This window comes from Arvicanthis niloticus, chromosome 22 (genome assembly GCF_011762505.2).
Source record: "Arvicanthis niloticus isolate mArvNil1 chromosome 22, mArvNil1.pat.X, whole genome shotgun sequence".
Taxonomy (NCBI): domain Eukaryota; kingdom Metazoa; phylum Chordata; class Mammalia; order Rodentia; family Muridae; genus Arvicanthis; species Arvicanthis niloticus.
In genome coordinates, this window is record NC_133429.1 from 10,975,885 (window position 1) to 10,995,592 (window position 19,708).

At 43.6% G+C, this 19,708-nt stretch overlaps 1 long non-coding RNA gene across 1 annotated transcript; it reads right to left on the reverse strand.

Annotated features, from left to right (window-relative positions):
- Positions 1-14,160: 14,160 nt before the first annotated feature.
- LOC143435675 (uncharacterized) lies at positions 14,161-17,245 on the reverse strand. The gene is made up of 3 exons (XR_013106148.1): positions 17,126-17,245; positions 16,046-16,158; positions 14,161-14,651 (listed from the first exon to the last, which is right to left on the reverse strand). It is a non-coding gene; the product is annotated as an uncharacterized LOC143435675 (long non-coding RNA).
- Positions 17,246-19,708: the final 2,463 nt, after the last annotated feature.

The window sequence follows — 19,708 nt, forward strand, 5'->3', positions numbered from 1 at the left end:
CCACCACCTTCTGCTCCTCACACTCATCGGGTAGATCCCTAGCCCTGCTGGAGACCATGCTGGCCGAGTCAGACCCAGAATAGAAGGGATGACATCTTGGGTCACCCACAAATAGGACACTGAGTTAACCTGCAGACTCATGCAATAGATTCCGCTAAATGACCTTTTTTCCTATAGCCCAGGCCCCAAGATTTTACACACCATATTGAGCTCTAGTCACCTGAGAGCTTTCTAGCATAGACCCTTTGGAGACAAATACAGTTTAAATGGCAAGAAAAGGGGAGTCAGGAGGGGACATCAGGAATGTGCTGCTTGCCCTACCAGGCCCTTCACTAGCATTTGTGGTCCTGATGGAACGTTGATCCGTCTGTCTGTCTGTCTGTCTGTCTGTCTGTCTGTCTGTCTGTCTGTTTCTCTCTCTCTCTCTCTCTCTCTCTCTCTCTCTCTCTCTCTCTCTCTCTCTCTCTCTTTTTCCCTGTGTGTGTCTGGTCCTGATGGAACATCGATCCTGCAGTCTGTGGTCCTAGGGTAGGATACTCAGAACCCACAGGTTTCAGAATTCCAACTGAGGAGATGCTCCTGGTGGGCGGGTACTGGATCTCCTGTTGCTAAAGAGGGTGGTGTCAGATTCCGCTGTGAGTTCTTTTTGTCTACTCATTATGCAGTATTTTTGTCACCAGAACATCTTGGCCAGAGCACGAAGCATTCTTCTTTTCTTCAAATCTGAGTATAATACTGAAATAAAACAGTGCCTTTTTGTATTCTAAATATAGAATTATCAAAAAGAAATTCATTTTTAAAATCTTCTTTTTTTGTACCGACCTACTGATTGATATTACATTCTTTTTTTATTTTTTTTTATTTTTTTGCCCACCTCCTCCCAGCTTTGGGTAAAAATATCTTGTGCTTTTATAACGATTTATATAGCCAAAGGACATATCAAGCTAAACTGAGAATAGTCCAGTTTTCCAATTCCTTTTGAAATCATCTCCATTTAAAGACCCTTTTCAAGTGAAAATACAAATAACATTTTATTTCGCTGATATATGTAGGTGCTTTCCTGAATAACCCCACCCAGTCTGATTAGATAGACATTTTTAATCCGCATATCCACGTAGCAAACATTTATAGAATGCCACACACTCTGCTGGCCTTTGAGGACACAGATCTAAGTAAATCAAACTGCCCTGTTCATTACAGCGTCCAGTTTACTAGCATGCAGACTGCTTCACCTAAAAATTATTACATTTTTGCAAAATAAAATGGTCAAAGAAAGCCACTTCAGTTTGGCAGGCATAGCAACTGCAGCCTAAAGACATTGAGTGATTTATTCAAGGTCAACAAGGTGGTGTGAGGTTGTCATAGTAACAGATGCCTCAGTTATCTTACTAGGTCAGGACCTCTGCTTATATAGATGGCCCCCACTCTGTGTGTGTCTGATGTTTAAGTTAAACATGATCTGTGGTGTACCCAGTCCAACTGGCTGCTGTCTCTTCATTGTCGTACTGAGGTGTGAGTGCGGAAGACCTGTGGTTGATGCCTCACATGCCTGTTGTACACTTGTTCTCTCAGGCTAGCCTGGTCTATGTAGAGAGCTGCCGGCCAGCTGAGGCCATACAGTGAGACCCGATCTCAAAGTAAGGACTATGATGGAGGTGCATGTTAGGACTGAGAGAGGTGACTAACCTGCACCCATGGCCCATTAGCCAGCCAGTCCACTGGTTTTGCCATCTCAGCAGAGCATAACACAGACCTACTGGATCATCTGATGCTTCAAGCTTTGTGTAAAAAGATACATCTTAGGTAGGCCGATATAGGTGTATCCGACATGCGACTTATGGGCTGCACATGACTGACTTCAGCCCAATCCAAACTTGCTACATGGCTGAGGGTGACAGGGAACTCCTGATCTTCTTGTCTCTACCTCCAGAGTAGGTGGGATGGCAGGCATGTGCCACCCTGCTTGACTATTATACTGATGTCCCCCTTCAAACCATATGGAATTGCTTCAACCCCTCAAAACTATAGTACGAAAGAAACAGAAACCTCGTAGGATGCTGAGGCAGGCAAAGTAGTGAGAATATATTGAAGCTAAGAATTTATTGCCACTCTGGGATTTTCTCATAATATTTCACCAGCAGAAGTGGGCTGAACCACACAAATCAGTCACTCTTGAAGGTCAAAAGTCAGGCCGATGCCAACATCTGAACACAGACCCCACTTAGCTCCAAATGATATTAGAAACTATCCTGTTTACTCCTTCACACAGAAATAATTTTTTTAGTTCATTATCATTTTGGGGGGGGATTGTTTATTTTTATTTTTAAAAGGAAAATTGCTTTTATGAGCTATCACCTCCTGGAGCTCCAGAGTCCACCAGTTTCAGCTGGAATGCTTGTGTCTTGGGTAGGATGTATTCTGGGGCCAAGGCGCTGCCTGTGGGTGATGCCGCCTACGTCCATGCCTGTGCCTGGCCCTATGCTTGCCTGGCTCCTTAGCCTGGTGTTATGCTCTCGTAAATCAATGCTTCAGGTGGCTGTTAGGTGCTGACATAGCTGTAGGATTTCCTGGACTCTCACTAGATCCTGGTGTTTTGAGATGTCCGCTTCCCTAAGCAGGGAATGTGTCCAACTCATATTCATATGTCCTTGTCTCCAAGGCCTTCCTTTTCCTCTGTTGGTTTAGATCTTTGTACACAGCAAACCTTGGTGTGTGTGTGTGTGTGTGTGACAGAGAGAGAGAGAGAGAGAGAGAGAGAGAGAGAGAGAGAGAGAGAGAGAGAGAAAGAGAGAGAGAGAGACAGACAGACAGAAACAGAGACAGAGACACAGAGAGAGATTTGTTTTTCCTTTTTCTGGAAGCCATTCAGTTGATCTTGCTGTAGGCAAAATTGAAACATAGGCCAAGTTTCTTTTAGCTCTGCCTCTCGACGTCCCATTCTCTGCATTTCTCCTCTTCCTGTCCTGCAGTCATTTATTTATTCAATCAGTTGACAGTGGGCACCCAGCCATTCCCATAATGCCTTCTGGTGTGCTTGTTGTTCCACGACAGACCGGGATTATTTAATACATGGGAATAGTGAACGTTTACCATCTACGACTCCAGTGATTTTCTTTCTATTTTTTCTTTTTTTAAAGACAAAGTCTCATATATCCGGGGAAGTCTTTTCCTCATCCTCCTGCATCCACCTCTTAAGTCTGGGATCATAGGTGTGCCCCACCATATCCAGCTCAAGTAATTTTTTTTTGTCTTACCCTCTCCCCCACTGGAAATATCAGAGGCTGCTGTTGAGTCTACCGTCAACTGGTAGAGTCCTGTCCTGTCTAGAATCCAGTCCGTTCTTTCTGTTCCCACCATCTCTACTTGGATGAGACCATCATGGTTGCCTGTCTGTGTTACTGTAGTAGCATCCTACATGGACTCTCTCCATTGTCTACAATCCTCCCACAAACAGCACTCGGGAATCTCTTTTACAGATATAAGTAAGAACAAGTGTGCTTGGAGTTAAGTGTTGGCCATAGTTTTGAGGCTCCCCTAACCTATCTCTCTGGTTTCCTCTCTAGTCTCATGCTGAAGCATCTAGAGTTCACTGTATTGTATTGACCCCACTTTATCCTATGCATGTATTCAATGCTGTCAATGTCAATCCCGCCCATCTTTGGCATTTTCATTAGCTGTTTCCTCTGCTTGAAATATTCCCTCCCCCTCGAGGGCTCTTGCCTCTTCTCATTGGCTGACACATTGTCACTCTTCTCTGTCATTGGTATCCATTTAATTGTCGACTTCATTACAAAATCTTACTCTTGAGCTGGTATGGGCATTAAGCCACCCCATTGTCTTGCTCCATTTCGGTTTCCAGCACAAACTAAAACTATGAGTTTGTGTCGTGTTTGTTGGTACCTGTCTTTCTGCACTGAAGCATCAGGTCTAGGACAACACCCCTCTGCATGTCTTCTCTCATGATCCACTAGCTGATACACTGAGTGTGGAGTTTACACACATGTGTCATGTATTCTGCCCTTTACATTGCATTATTTAATCCCTTCAAAATTCCCACAGGGAACATCCTGTTATATCTTTGCATTACATCAGAAAGCTGAGGTAAGTAGAGATCTCCAAGTAGGTCAGCCACACAACGGGTGGATGTCAAGTAGGAGGAAGTCTGGTATTTAAATAACCCAGGGCCAGGCTCATTCACTAGCTAGGAGTCTATCCATTAGGACAGGAAATAAACCCCCATGACATTAAAGCCACAGGTTTTCTATTTGACTATTTTTATTATAAAGTGGCCCGCTGAAGTATTTATAGGGATGAAGTATAGTATCAAGCGATCTGGAATTTAGAATGGGACCATCAGCATAACTAAGAATGGGGAAGGGTTGGTTTCTCAGAGGACATTCAGGTTAGTGCAGAGGGTGTAGGAGACGCTGTGTTACCCACAGTAAATGTTAAGGGCAGATCTTGGAAGAGCCAAACTCCAAATTCCTCAATCAAGGACATTGTCTACTGTTGGTTTTATTTCATAGTAAAGCTGACAACTGGTCTACCACTCCATTGTTCGCTCAACTGTCCTTTTCTTTCTTTCTTTCTTTCTTTTCTTTTCTTTTCTTTTTTTCTTTTTTTTTTTTTTTTAAATAAGGTCTTGTTATGTAGCCCCTGGAAGACCTGGAATTCACTATGGAGCCCAGCCCGGCCTCACACTTGTGGTGATCCTCTTGTGTCAACCTCTCAAGTGCTAGGGTTACAACCTGTGCTGTCAGACATCTGGTCTTACTTAAGGACCCTGAGCACTTGACAATATGCTAAACTCTTGTGGATGAACATAGAGATCTAAGATGAAGCTAGGCCCACCCTATGCCATGGAGGGTGCCCAAGTACACAGTTAGACTGGGGCTCCCGCAGAGACTTTAGCTCACAATTGTGTTAAAAATCAACATCCCCAGTTCTAACCAGATCTAACCAGCTTTTGTCTAGGTTTGCTCTCTAAGTGCTTGTGCTTGATATCCGAGTGCAGAGGCTCACCTTCTCATACTGACGAGCTCAGCAAGACTGAGAACCACGCACACTCATTTCCTTCCTTCTGCTGGAGACAAGTGCATCCTTTAGTCTTTGACTATCATCTTTCTCCTTTGCTCTTTGTTCTCCACACGACCTCAATGCCAAATCCAATGTACATTCAGCAGTTACCAGCTTCCTCTCCCTGGCTTGGAGAGAACGAGAAACACTTGGAGCCGACTCTCAGGAACCTTGTATTATTATCTGACTTCCAAGCAATATTTATGGCCCATTCATTCCCAACAATGGTTCAGGCAGTTCCTCAGGACAATAACAGAGCTGACACACCAGTATGAGGTGGTTGGGACTGTATGAAGCCCTGTGGCCAGGGACAACAATCCATCAGCTGTTTCCTTTCTTCATTTATTCACTTACTTCATTCTTGGAAAAAAAAAAACCTGTCTACTGATGACAAATTCCATGTGAGATGCTGTTATTAACTCCATACGTTTTCTTTAGACTTTAAGGTCAGCAAACTTTCTCTATAAAGGATCGGAGGGCAAAATCTTCGGCTTCATAGGCCATAAATGTATCTGGCAGCTACATTATTTTCCTGTAGTATGATGAACAACTATAGATAATGTGAAGACTAATGAGTGGATTGTATTTCAATACAACTATTTACAAACAGGTGGCCTGTAACACCACTTTTCCATGGTGGGTGTAGGTTTGGACAATTCCTGCTTTAGCTAAATTGTGACCATATTTTATCTCACTTTCATTGAAGTGTGATTTTCTTTTTACCTCTTAAAATCGAGTATCAGAGGCCAGGCTTAGAGACACAGAGCTTTAATCTCAGCACTTGCAAGGCACAGACAGGTGGATTTCTAGTATGAAGTCAGCATGGTCTAGAAAAAGAGTTCCAGGCCAGCCAGGACTACAGAACGTGATGCTTTCAGAGCAGAAACACATGGGGGGGGGGGGTAATCAGATAGGTCCTATTGATTGATTTTTATCTCCACAAGTACTGTGGCTTGTTTCTTACTCAGTAATATTAGCGCTGCTATCAACAACAACAGTAACAATAGCTGGAAGTAATATATCATCTGCCAGTCACTGTTCAAACCACTTTCGGGTTATAACTCATTTTCTCGGAATTGTTAGGGAAGGATGGTAAGGAAGAGGGTCAGATAACAGTGATATAAAAATTGTTTGGAGTGGTTTTCTAGTATTGCATATATTCTGATAAAGCAATAGCATCTCATGTTTGTTGAGTTCATTTGAGGGGCTGGATACAATATCAAAGGGGTCTTTGTCATGTTTTGTTTGTTTGTTTTTTTGTTTGTTTGTAACTCAGCTCTCTGGTAGTCCTCTAAGGAAGATGAGGTTGATATGTTCATCTTACAGCTGAAGAATTGAATTTTAATGTTGTTCAGAAACTTCCCCTAGCTAGCATTCGCAGAGTGGAAACTGGCTTATGTCGGAAAAGTGGATTCTCTGTTTGCTATTAATATTCTTTCGTTTGGACAAGAAGAGAATTAACAAAATCCCACCTGTCAGTAAAGTGGTTTTATTATTATTATTATTATTATTATTATTATTATTATTATTATTATTATTATTATTAGAATGGTGCGTATTTTAAAATATTTCCACTAATGGCCCAGAATTCTCAGATGGAAGAACCCAAGAAGCTCAAGTGTCTGGAGCTTTGGCAACCTGGTGACTCTCACTCACAAACCCAGTGTCCTGGAGGCCTCATTAAATCAGCAGAACAATGGGGCGTGCTGAAACAGTGCAGCTGTACTTCAGAGAAATGCTGCCTATGGGATGTAGCCTTGGCCTCTTAGGGCGGGGCTGAGGTGGCTCTGGGCAGAGGGCGCACACCACCTCCCATTCCTGGAATGTGGCCGGCAGCTGACAGCCACCCTACTTGTCTGGGGAGGGGTGGCCTTCAACATAGATTAGGTCTTGAAAGCTGCCTCTTTGCCTTTCTGTTGTGTGCCTCAAAAGAGTCGCTCAGCTGGTGCAATTGCTGTCAACAAAAGGAAGCTGTCTTTGAACAGAGGCAGGACAGGGTTCCCTGGGATGTGTGTGTGTGTGTGTGTGTGTGTGTGTGTGTGTGTGTGTGTGTGTATTCTACCAAACTTTGTAAGTGGGTTGTACTTGGTCATTCACACATTTCGAGGAAGTTTCTGCCTCCATGTGTGCACACTTCTTTGTGGACACGTGACCTCTTTCTGGTGAATCTTACATTGAGCATGCACACACTAGAAAGGCTTTCTCCCTCAAAGTGCTACAAACGCAAGTCAGCCCCAAGCACCTTCTTTTCTAGGTAATATAGACTATCAGAGAAACAGTGGGAATTCCCAGGATCACATTGGAGAAAATCAGAGTCTTCGAGTTGATTCTGCCCCATAAAACACAGGTATTTTAACTATTGGAGTCCTGGAGCATTTGTCTGTTATATAATGGAGTGGATGGCAATGGATTCTATGTTCTATTTTGGTTTTAAGCTTTATGCTTGCATGTAAATAACCTTTTAACGAAGAAAGAGAAAACATTTTCCCTCTGTCTATCAAGATTTACAGATTAACACTGGCCCTAGCTTCAGGATAGACATAAGAAACCCAGTTCCTACTCACAGACCTGCTGTTCTCTCTCTCTCTTTCTGTGTGTGTGTGAGACAGAGAGAGAGACAGAGAGAGAGACAGAGAGACAAAGAGACAGACAGACACACACACAGAGGGGAGAGGGAGAGGGAGAGAGAGAGAGAGAGAGAGAGAGAGAGAGAGAGAGAGAGAGAGAGAGATATCCATATTAAGATTTGCTTTTTGGATGTTGGTTTGTTAAGCAGGTTTGCATTGCATTGGTTACTTTTCTCATTGTTACAAGAAGACACTGGACAAAAGCCACTCAAAGAAGGGAAGGTTTATTGTGTGGTTCCAATATTGAGGGGTGCGCTCCATCACTGTGAGTATTGAAGGGAGTGCTCCATCACTGTGAGTATTGGAGGGTGTGCTCCATCACTGTGACTATTGGAGGGAGCACTCCATCACTGTGACTATTGGAGGGAGCACTCCATCGCTGTGACTATTGGAGGGAACACTCCATCGCTGTGACTATTGGAGGGACCACTCCATCACTGTGACTATTGGAGGGAGCACTCCATCGCTGTGACTATTGGAGGGACCACTCCATCACTGTGACTATTGGAGGGAACACTCCATCACTGTGACTATTGGAGGGAGCACTCCATCACTGTGACTATTGGAGGGAACACTCCATCACTGTGACTATTGGAGGGAACACTCCATCACTGTGACTATTGGAGGGAACACTCCATCACTGTGACTATTGGAGGGACCACTCCATCACTGTGACTATTGGAGGGACCACTCCATCGCTGTTACTATTGGAGGGAGCATTTTATCACTGTGACTATTGGAAGGAGCACTCCATCACTGTGACTATTGGAGGGACCACTCTATCACTGTGACTATTGGAGGGAGCATTTTATCACTGTGACTATTGGAAGGAGCACTCCATCGCTGTGACTATTGGAGGGAGCACTCCATCACTGTGACTATTGGAAGGAGCACTCCATCACTGTGACTATTGGAGGGACCACTCTATCACTGTGACTATTGGAGGGAGCATTTTATCACTGTGACTATTGGAAGGAGCACTCCATCGCTGTGACTATTGGAGGGAGCACTCCATCACTGTGACTATTGGAGGGAGCACTCCATCGCTGTTACTATTGGAGGGAACACTCCATCACTGTGACTATTGGAGGGAGCACTCCAACACTGTGATTATTGGAGGGAGCACCCCATCACTGTGACTATTGGAGGGAGCACTCCATCACTGTGATTATTGGAGGAAGCACTCCATCACTGTGACTATTGGAGGGAGCACTCCATCACTGTGACTATTGGAGGGTGTGCTCCATCACTGTGACTATTGTAGGGAACACTCCATCCCTGTGACTACTGTAGGGAGCACTCCATCACTGTAACTATTGGAGGGAACACTCTATCACTGTGGCTATTGTAGGGAGTGCTCCATCACTGTGACTATTGGAGGGAGCACCACATCACTGTGACTATTGGAGGGCATGCTCCATCATTGTGACTATTGGAGGGTATGCTCCATCATTGTGACTATTGGAGGGTGCGCTCCATCGCTGTGGGGAGTGTGGGGCCGCTGGTCACTCTGTATTTGTACTCAGGAAACAGAGAGATGAATGCTCTGTCTTAAGCTGATTTTCTTTCTTTCTTTCTTTCTTTCTTTCTTTCTTTCTTTCTTTCTTTCTTTCTTTCCTTCTTTCTTTTTTATTCAGTCAGGGACCCCAGCCCAGGGAATGGTATCAACCATATTCAGGGTGGGTCTTCCTACCTGAGTTAACTTCTCTGAAGACACTCTAACAGCCATACCCTGAAGTGGGCCTCGTAGGTGAGTCTACATTTCAGTCAGATTGACAAGGAATCCACCTTTGAAACGTTGCTCATAACATCAGAACTTGGAGGTGCACACACTTGGGGTATGCAGACTACTGGTGGGAAGCGGAAGCAAGCTGTGTTATGAAGCAGACATCTAGAGAATAGGCCATGCTTTAGTCCCCACTCTTTGGCTCCCTGTGTCCACAAGTGTGAGGACCACTGACAAGGTCTCCAGAAAATAAGAACTAGTACACTTCTGGGTCTCAACCTGGAGAAGACTGACTTGAGGCAGGAGTTCCAGAGAGGTACTGACAAGTGGGCCACTGCTTGGTGGCCCACAGGCACTTACAAAGACTTAAGTGTTCAAGGGACCTGGAAAGATTGTGGCTACACATCAGGATACACACCTGGTACATTGGAATCTTTAGAAGAGACTTTTGAAATAATCTTCTGATCAATCAAATCTATACTTCTTACTTATTGGAGTAAGATAGTCTCCACCCCATAGTCCAAGTGCCAACAGTGACACTAGCTACTTTTATTATGGTGACAAAAATAAGTGAAAAAAAAAAAAGCAATTGAAGGAATGAACGGTGTATGTCTTACCATAGTTTCAGCGGATATAGCACATCATAGCAGGGAAGGATAGGGGTAGGATGATGAGGCAGCTGGCCCCATTGTATCTACAACCAGGAAGTAAAGGTGAACAGGAAGTGGAGGCAGGCTCTAAAATCTCAAGGCTCACTCTCCAGTGACCTACTTCCTTTAGTGAGGCTGTACCTCCTAAAGGTTCCACAATCTACCCAAAGAATGGCATCATTTGGGGACCAGTTGTTCAAACATATGCCTCTGTGTTCTCATTCAAACCATAAGTGTCATACAAAGGAAGGTGCTGAATCAATTATTCACGATGTTTTATAGTCTTAGAAGGGACACCCTGGGATAGAGTGATGAGAGTTGATGTATTGGTGAGGTGGTGTTTGGAAGTTAAAGAGAAAGTGTGGCCATTTGAGCATTCTGAAGAGGCGCCTTTCATTGTTGTGCTGAGTCAAAGACCCTACTGTGTAGATGAACAGTTTCAGGGCATTCCGGAAGCAAGCGGCACCTCTACTTGTATCTTTACTTTTCTGAAACAAGTCATGCTGGTGTTGGGTGCTGCAGGATGGAGCCATGTCTGGAGAAGTGAACCATGAATCTGGGAAGGGCTCCTCTTCCCAGAGCAAGCAAACTGTGCTCACTTTGCACTGGAAAGTCAAGTGACCACTCTGCATGTCCGCTTTGCTGCTGTAGATTGAAGACAAGGAAAGCTTTTTCAGCCAAGCATTCCTGTGAAGACTGAAGACAGAGCACTGGGCATGACAATCCAGGGCCAGGGAACAGGAATATCTAGGAAATAAAGTCATTGTCATGTTCCAGACAGGGCTCTAGCTGCAGTCCAGAGGGGGAAGATTTTGGCTCATCCAACTGCTGAAATGAGAACAGAAAGAAAACACAGCAACCTTAACCAGAGATGGGTTTTCTGCACCAGCAATTGAGAGTTCTTTTTTTGAGGGAGTAGGGGCAGGTTTCCATGTAGCCTGGTTTCATCTCAAGAGCCCTGTGTAGCCAGAGAACTTCTGAAACTCCCACCTCTGTTTCCTTAGTGCTGGGGAGCTTCATGCACACTGGGCAAACATTCTACATTCCTAGTCCTGCAGATGAGTTTCAGTAGGGTGGGACATCATAGGAGGTGAAGGCATGGGACTTGAAGTTATGTCCATGCAGCTCCACAGAAAGGGGCATGAAATTAATGGACTAATTTTTTTTTTTCACAGCTTAGCTGGGGCCCTGCTAGTTAGGAGCCTACCAGAGAGAAGCACGTGCTGGCTCATCTTGCCCTTCTGATAGCCAACACTGCACAATAATGAGTGCATTACTTACATAAGGTACACACAGATACACCCACACACAGACACATGCACACACACAGACACACACAGACACACAGACACAGACACACGTAGACACATGCAGACACACACAGACACACAGACACACAGATATACACAGACACACAGGCACACAGACACAGATATACACAGACACATAGGCACACAGGCACACAGACACACACAGACATACACAGACACACAGGCACACAGACACACAGACACACAGACTTAGACACAGGCACACAGACACATATAGACACACACACACATAGACATCATAGACACACACACACACACACACACACACACACACACACACGTTTGTAGTCCTTGGGTTCAGCAGTTGCAGGAAAGTAAAACAGCAGGTGTACTGCTTTTAAAAAGTATAAATTTAAGTTTATTAGAAGGAAACACAATATATAAAAGTACAACCTAATGCTCTTTAAAAGTGAAAGGACTCCTAGGATCAAAACGTTTGAGAAGTACAATTCTGACCAAAGAGGCCAAGGGGAGCGAGTGAAGGGAAAGAGCAAGACAGACAAAGATGTGGCTATGGTCACTCCCAAGGTCCCTGGGGCATGGGGACACCTGCTTCAGACAAAGTCCGAGGTGTGTGAGTGCACATGTGGGTGTGTGCTCGAGCATCTGTGAGTGTGTACTTAGGTGGGTGCACATGTGTGTGTGCATGCAGATGTCAGAGGTCAGATGAGTCTTTATCACTGTTCATCCTTCTCTTTAAGATAGGGCTCCTCACTAACCCTGGAGCTCACTGGTCAGTTGGCTAGACTGGCCTGCAAGCCCCAGAGATCATCTTGTGCTTACCCTGTGAGTACCGGGATCATAGCAGCATGCTAGCACGCCGGGATTTTTATGTCAGCTCTGAGGACCTGAGCTCAGGTCCCATGCTTGAGTGATGGACATCCTGTGACATTTATTCACTATACAATCTCGTAGCCTCAAGGTCTAAGGTTCTTAAGTATTCTTAGCACTTTTTATTTTTTTTAACCTGGAAGAGGATGGTTCTGGGATAATAAAGCATGGGCTAAGACATAGAACAAAACCTGATCAATGGAGTCTGAAGTGAAAATCAGATGACTGAGTTAAGATGGACTTCAGGCTGGCTCAAGGGAGCTATGGTGGTTCACATGCATAGAAATGGCTCCGTAATACCTACATAGGAATTACCATGGATTTATCCTGTGGTAAATCTTGGTTGTCAACTTGACACACCTGGGAAGAGGGAGCCTCAGTTGAGGGATCTCCATCGTCGGACAGGCCTGGAGGCACGTCTGGGAGATGTTTTCTTAATTGACACAGGAGGGGCATTGAGCAGCTCAAAGCTGTAATCTTCAGTCTTCCACTGATTTGCCTGTGACTTTTGACAAAGCAATCTTTCAGTTCTTGTCTAGAAAATGTACATAACTAATGACCAGTATACTTGAGAACTTTGCAATTTGTACAAATTCTGGCACATTTTCCTGCACCTGCATCCTACCACATCACTGTGATAAAACTCACAAAAAACGCCTGAAAACTTGGGCTGGATCGAAGCATTTCCCCACCTAGTGTATTGACTGTCGTGCTATAACAGTCGTAAGATTTGAGTAGGCAAATGAGCTGGCCGTAAGGACATCACGTAAATCCCAGATTCACCCATCAGCTCTTTTATTCTGCTGCCTGTTTTTATGCATTCGTTTGCTTAGCGACCCTGCCTTGGCATCTACAATGAGCCAGACAATATTGTTTGCTTGGTGACGCTACACTGAACAAGAACGGCTAGCGCCCCCTGGTGGAGTTTCGCCCAAGTTACACACCCACTTGTCCCCTGCTTGATTCTCCATCCTCTGCAATCCATTGCATGGGTCTGGATGAGGTCATACGCTGCCTTGGTACTGAATATCACTTCATTGGCACAACGACTACTTCTCTAAGTCCGTTTGAACAGATTCTCTCACACCTGGTGGCTTAAAGAACATAATCTGAACTCACAGTGTCGTCAGGGATACGATTTCCAGAAGGGCTCCTTGGGACAATCCTCCCTTGCCGGAAGGTGTTCCTTGCTTGTGGAGATATAAGGCGAACTGTTCATACACTCCTCGGACCCTTTCTGCCTGTCCACTACCTGTCTCTTATGAAGACATTTGTCATGGAGTTTATAGCTGATCTGGATAGCACAAGGCGATATGTCAAAACCGTTAACTTAGTTACATTTAAAAAAAGTATTTATTAAAGTTAGGGTCACATCGCTGGTTCTAGAGGTCAGGACATGGAAGTGTCCTTATGGGGCCGTCGTTTAACCTGCTGCAGACATATAGGATTTGTTAAATCCTGCAACATTCACACAGGCTGGCGGTTCTTCCTTAAACGTAACAGATGGAAGTTTCCAGATCAATCTTGTGTCCTCTGGATCACCAGGTCGACTCTGATAGGATGTTCTTCCCAATGGTGTAAGCCTGCAGCTGCTACATCTTAGATGCAAGCGGCTGCCATTGCCACTTTGCTGACTTACTTTCCCATGTTTTTGCCCTGATTCATTATGCCTGAGACCTGATAGTCTTTGAGATTTCATAGCTGAAGGCTTAACCCACAAGAAATGCAAACCTTAAAAGAAATCCTCATCATCATCGTGGTCGTCGTCGTCATCATCGTCGTCATCATCATCACCACCACCACCACCACCATCATCACCATCACCACCACCATCATCATCACCATCACCACCATCTTCATCACCACCTCCATCTGGAGTACTTACAGTGCTCCAAACAATTGAAGATATGAATAGCACCTTTTTTTTTTTTAGATGAACGAAGATTCAAATTTAGAAATCTGATGTAACTTCTCAGATCAAATACGTTGAGATTGGCATCAGGTTTGAATGCAGGGTCAAGTGACTAGAAAGCCTGTGCTCACCCCACCATTACAGGTTGCATCTCCGCACAGTGCAGGCTACCCTGTTAGAATGTATCGTCCACGAGCAGATCTGAGAGTAGCAGAACTCGCTGACAACCCATGACATTCCGGCCTCTGCACGAGTCTGTGGACTGAACTCAGCCTCCTCCACGTCTGCTTACTTGGTAGCTCTCTCCAAAGTTGCTGAGGGCTGTTCTGTCAGACCCAGAACCCACGGGAGGGGTGAAAGCCAAGTGAGGTGGTGTCTAGCATGAGCTCAAAGCAGAAATGGATTGACCACAGCCCTTCCAGGTCTTAACTGATACCTGGAGAGTGATTTCTGTATATCTGGATGAACGTGTGTCAGGCTCCTTAAGACTTCATACACCTGCAAACCCAGGGTTTTGTTTACAATACAGTTCAGATTAGTAAGCCTACCTTAGTTTCTTTTCCATTGCTGTGCTAAGACACCACGACCAAGGCAGTGTATAGGAGAAAGGTTATCCGCGCTTACAATTTTGAGTCTCATTGCTGTGGGGAATGAGGCAGGAGGCAGGCTGGGTGCCTGAGCTCAGTGAGAGCTTGTATCTGATTCACAAGTATGAAGCAGAAGAGTTAACAGAGTGGCATGGGCAGGCTTCTGAAACCTCAAAGCTCACCCCTCTGGAGCATCTCCTCCAACAAGGCCACATCTCCTATTCCTTCCCAAATAGTTCTATTGACTGGGGACCAAATATTGAAACATATCAGCTCATAGGGGCCATGTTCCTATCCTCATTCAAAAGACCACAGGGGTTGACATAGATATAGTTCAGGGACACTGACACCCAATAGGTCTGGGTTCAAATGGAGGCTGATAACAGTGAGCCCCACAGGGCTTTCTGCGGGGCAGACCCCTTCCCCCAGCCTTGCCACCATTTTCTCTAATACTGAAGACACCCTGTGTATTCATTGCCACAAGGCACCATGTGCCCTTCCCCACTTAAATCTTTAGTCCAGTCTCTCAGCCCATGAAATAGACCACATTAGTTGTGTTTCAATGAAACAAGTTCGTGATGGCTTCAGTACCACAGCTAGTCTAAACACGCTTTGAATATATCTAATTTGAGCAAAGCACATTTATACATTTTTTGCAATATAATTCATCAGTGTAGGCTTACATGAAGAAACTTTGACCCGATAATCATAACATTTTCTACAGGTTTACATAATAGAAAGAAAGGAGGGAATAAATATCTAACAATATGAACATCTAAACTATTGAACATTTTGTTAAATATTAAATATAATAAATATATAATATGTATAAATGTAAAATATTAATATATCAATATTAACATTAATATTAATGTATTGACATATGACTGCGATGAAGTACTTAACAAATACTAGAAGCATATTTTATGACAATCCTTCAAGATGATTTTAATTGAAAAAGATACACTACTCAAAACTGCTGAGAAGTTTTGAGCCTCAAGATTTTGAGTATAATTTGATTCCAAAGAAAGTAACATAGTCTCTGATTTTTGGATTCTACTCGTACATATAAAACTAGGCACAGAAAATATTAAAATCAAAGGAAATTCCTCAAAGTACCTACAGTGCCAGCAGAGAAATTATAAGTGATTTGAAACCTTTTTAAAAATTCTCTTTGGTGTTTTTGTTACAAGTAAATATTTATTTTACAACAAAAGAAGTAATATTAAAAAGAAAACTTTACTGTTACAGAAACGTAGAAGTTAACAGGATAATATTTCTTTTTTTTTTGACATAGGTACTTACTACGTAATCCAGGCTGGGCTTGAACTCACTGTCCTCCAGCTTCTGAGTGGTGGAATTACAGGCAGACATCACCACATCTGGCCTATATAATGTCATTTCTTTAAGAGCCAGTGCTGTCGATGAGATGGAAAAACAGGCCCAGAGAGTAAAGTCTATGTTTAATGCAAAGGCCTGTGTTACAATCGGAAGTAGAAAAAGCAAACAAACAAACAACCCAAACCCCGCTGTCAGGCCCTCATCAGCTACTCCCCGAAAAGCAGTTGAAAGATTTGGAGATTCTGTAATTTATATGGAAGTCATTTATGTATTAAAGATTAGTATATCAAATGAACTAATAATTTAGTAACATTCATTGGGTGATAATTTTAGTAAAAATCAGTTCTGCGTGAAAAGCTGGGTTTTAACATCAATTTACGACAAAGATTTAATTAAGCATCATTCTTAAATGATCAATTTTTGAGTTATTTTATTCACAGAATAAATTAGATTAGAATAAAATCCCCTCTCTGTTCATCCTTTCTTCCTTGCCGCCCCTTGCCTTTTCCCACCAACACATAAGGAATCAGTCTGCTAGGCACGGTACTAAATCTAAGGAATCTTAAACGGCCGAACACACAAAAACAATCTGCACAACACACACAAATATGTTCATGCCAACATGATGCACTTACTGCCTATGCAAAATGTCACCATCAGGGGGAGCTGAGAAACACGCACCGATCCACCCAGTACATTTCTTACAGGTGTCCAGAAGCCACATTTGTGTAGAAATAGAAAAACAAAACCAAAAGCAAAACAGACAACAAACAACAATAAAATACTCAAACAAAACAAAACGTAAACAAAAGCTACCCACTCTAATAATTGCCATGAAAGAGTGTCAACAAGGGATGACCTTTACAGCATGCAATAAATGACGGAAGGAAAGAAAGGTTTGGGAGCTTGTAAGATACGCGCAGCGATTCTTGATTACGAATGTAGCTGTTTGGGAACCTGGCAGCAGTTTGTGCAGCTCAGCCAAAGAAGGGAGGTCATCAACAGGTTACAGGAGAATCAACAGATCTAGAGGCGTAGGGCTACCTGCTGAGTTCCCGTTGCCTGATGGGAGTCTGGATTGAGGAGGACAAAGTCGTGAGAACTCATTTTCTTGTACAGTTTGGTTCTTGGATCCTAAGACAATCCTTGTTTTCCGGATTTTCTTCATGCTGTTCCCAGAGGTAGGTATACAGTGCGTCGGTCACGAGAGGGCAGCAGAGCCTAAGGCATCGGCAGTCCTTGGGGAGGCTCCCTGTGCAGCCCATCCCTGCTCTTGCGTATGTTATATAACACGTCCCAACACCAGGAGTCGCTCTAAAGGGGAAGAAAACTGGTCGTTTGTGATACCTTTATTCTGTCAGAGACTCTCACCTATTTGCAGCGACTTTCAGAGCTAGTTGTAGTGGATCAGCGGACTTCAAACAGTCTTCTTGATAATTTGACCTTCTTAGGGCTTTCCTCATGCCTTTTATATGACCATCCTTTTTGTGTTAAGATGTGGTTAGCCTGAACCTGGATCAATATCATTTTCTTGTTTGTAAGCATTAGTCGGAATTATTCTCAAGTGGTCCTTTTTAATGTAAAAGCAGCAGATAGCGACAGTTTCATCCGGTGAAGTCTGTAGCTGGGCTGTGAGCATTATCGTGGGCAGGCTTTGAAAACCATGTCTGTCTTACACAACTGGTTGTAGAATTAAGACAGTCTACGTCTACTAACTTAACCCACAACTGTAGGATGTCACAACACACTGAAAGCAAAGGGCGGTGGCACCCTCACTTCCTCATTGACTTTTTTGCTCCTGCAGGATTTCTCGATTACCCAATGTTTCCGAAGACACTCTGCACGCAGACTCCGGATGAGGCCTGGTACAAACTCAGATTAGCAAGACCTTTATTTTCTTTTTATTTATATTTTCAGATAAAAATGCACAGGCCTTTTAAATGAGCTCTCTTCGCACTGAAATGAATCCTTTCACAAGGCAGTGTGTTCACAGTTAACAAGTGACTGGCCCAAGGCCACAGTCTGTAGGCCTTCCTTCTCTCAGGAAGGTGAGAACGGAGTTTTACCCAACAGGAAACAAGGTGAAATGATCTCCACATCACACCCAAATGGGCACAACTCAGGTTTGAGGAAACATTGCTCATGTTCTCCAGCCACAGACACTTCCCTCATAATTAATTAATTAATTAGTAATTATTTTCAGCAGTGCGAGGCATTATAACCTCATGCACACTAGAAGGACTTCTATTGCAGAGCTGCACCCCCAGGTACAGTAGAAACTTCTCGCAACCATATTTGATTAAGAAAAGTTTTCTCGGGGCTCGATAACAATGACTGGCTCTCTGGAGAATGACTGAATAAAATCCAAAGACAGCCTGCATAGACCATTACATTTCAACATGTGGAGGATACTATAGACCGTTTTCTGCTGGCTCCCAGCTCAGCACGATGGAACTTTCTAGAGCAATGAGACTGTCCTGTGTCCAAGTTGTTCACTACATTCAACTGTTAGCCACAGTGTCCGTTGAACACTTGAAATGTTGACCTCGAGCAAGACTTCTTTAAATTAAATCAAAGGAAAACAGCTGCAGATAGCTAGACGTTGACACACTGGTCACTTTGGGGAGGAAAAATCTCTCTTCTTTATGTCTTTCCGAGCTCCTGGCTAGGACCCCTGTAAGGAAAGCCATCCATCCAAAAGGTGCAAATACCTTGTGAATGTACACTTTTCATGAAATTGGAGGCATGTAAAGAAACGAAGAGCTGAAGAAATGCGGAGTGTCCTGATTTTACAAAGGCTTGAGGAAGAGTGCAGAATGGTGTGGGAATCAACATAGCATGATGGAGCTGGCTGAATCCAGTAAGTGCTTAGCCACGCCTGTAAGTGCTTAGCCACGCCTGCCCACCACAGTCTCCCTCAGGGCTTCAGCCTCAGAGATAAGGATGCTGAGCTCTTCCAGGTGTAGCTGTGCACCGAACCTCTCACATGAGATTTTTTAAATTGTTATTTTTTTACACATTTATCACATTTTCTGCCAGGTCCTCGTAGGTCCTTTGTGGGGGAGGGGGTTGAATGACTTTTTCACAGGGGTTGACTAAGACCATCGGGAAACAGTTATTGACATTATACTCCATAAGTAGCAAGGTTCTGGTTATAAAGTAGTAACTAAAACGATTGTATGTTTGGGGGTCACCACAACATGAGGAGCTGTATTAAAGGGTCGTAGTTTTAGCAAGGTTGAGAACCACTGGTCTAAGGAAAGATGAGAAATTCCCAAATGTCTTCATTTTACTACACACAGTTTACTAAGATAGCATAGTTTACTAAGATAGTATACTAGCATATACTGGGAGATCATATCTCAACCTATAATTTTACATGGAAAATTTAGGCAAATTCTAATATCTTCAGGCTTCAAAGTACTTTCACTTCTACACAGTCATATCGCCTATCTATCTATGTATCTATCTATATATCTACGTATGTACGTACGTATGTATGTATGTATCTATGTATCTACGTATGCATGTATGTATGTATGTATATATTTATCCATTTGCACCATGTAACTAGAAGGCAAGTCCTACAGTTTCTTACCCTTTCCATACCTCTAAAGATCTCCATGA